The following is a 1,340-nucleotide window of genomic DNA, read 5'->3' as shown; positions in this document are numbered from 1 at the left end:
TAAAATTTTCTCCAGCGGCGGGCTTGGGACGAAAATCAATCTTCCTCCCGAAATTAAACCACTATTGGCGGACGCCAGCCCCAAGCGCCAGCCCCGACCGCCACCCCCCGACCGCCACAAGGCGACCGCCACAAGGCGACCGCCACAAGGCGACCGCCACCGGCCCCAAGCGCCAGCCCCGACCGCCACCCCCCGACCGCCACAAGGCGACCGCCACAAGGCGACCGCCACAAGGCGACCGCCACAAGGCGACCGCCACAAGGCGACCGCCACCGGCCCCAAGCGCCAGCCCCGACCGCCACCCCCCGACCGCCACAAGGCGACCGCCACAAGGCGACCGCCACAAGGCGACCGCCACAAGGCGACCGCCACAAGGCGACCGCCACTGGCCCCAAGCGCCAGCCCCGACCGCCACCCCCCGACCGCCACAAGGCGACCGCCACAAGGCGACCGCCACAAGGCGACCGCCACAAGGCGACCGCCACAAGGCGACCGCCACAAGGCGACCGCCACTGGCCCCAAGCGCCAGCCCCGACCGCCACCCCCCGACCGCCACAAGGCGACCGCCACAAGGCGACCGCCACAAGGCGACCGCCACAAGGCGACCGCCACAAGGCGACCGCCACAAGGCGACCGCCACAAGGCGACCGCCACTGGCCCCAAGCGCCAGCCCCGACCGCCACCCCCCGACCGCCACAAGGCGACCGCCACAAGGCGACCGCCACCGGCCCCAAGCGCCAGCCCCGACCGCCACCCCCCGACCGCCACAAGGCGACCGCCACAAGGCGTTAGTGGCCGCGCCCGGTACTTTACTGGACCCTATTTGGCCCGCGGACCGGCCGGCGTCGCTTCCTTGAATGCTTAGCCGCCTTTCGAGCTGCCATGCCGGGCTTGAGTTAGTGGTTTGCGCCCGGTACTCTACGTTAAAAGTCAGGCGGAACGGCTCTGAAGCTCCAGACGGTGCTTCCTTGAATGCTTAGCCGCCTTTCGAGCTGCCATGCCGGGCTTGAGTTAGTGGTTTGCGCCCGGTACTCTACGTTAAAAGTCAGGCGGAACGGCTCTGAAGCTCCAGACGGTGCTTCCTTGAATGCTTAGCCGCCTTTCGAGCTGCCATGCCGGGCTTGAGTTAGTGGTTTGCGCCCGGTACTCTACGTTAAAAGTCAGGCGGAACGGCTCTGAAGCTCCAGACGGTGCTTCCTTGAATGCTTAGCCGCCTTTCGAGCTGCCATGCCGGGCTTGAGTTAGTGGTTTGCGCCCGGTACTCTACGTTAAAAGTCAGGCGGAACGGCTCTGAAGCTCCAGACGGTGCTTCCTTGAATGCTTAGCCGCCTTTCGAGCTG

Source organism: Syngnathus typhle, unplaced genomic scaffold (genome assembly GCF_033458585.1).
Source record: "Syngnathus typhle isolate RoL2023-S1 ecotype Sweden unplaced genomic scaffold, RoL_Styp_1.0 HiC_scaffold_417, whole genome shotgun sequence".
In the NCBI taxonomy this organism is placed as follows: Eukaryota; Metazoa; Chordata; class Actinopteri; order Syngnathiformes; family Syngnathidae; genus Syngnathus; species Syngnathus typhle.
The sequence above is the reverse complement of the archived record's forward strand: the minus strand, read 5'-3'. Positions refer to the sequence as shown.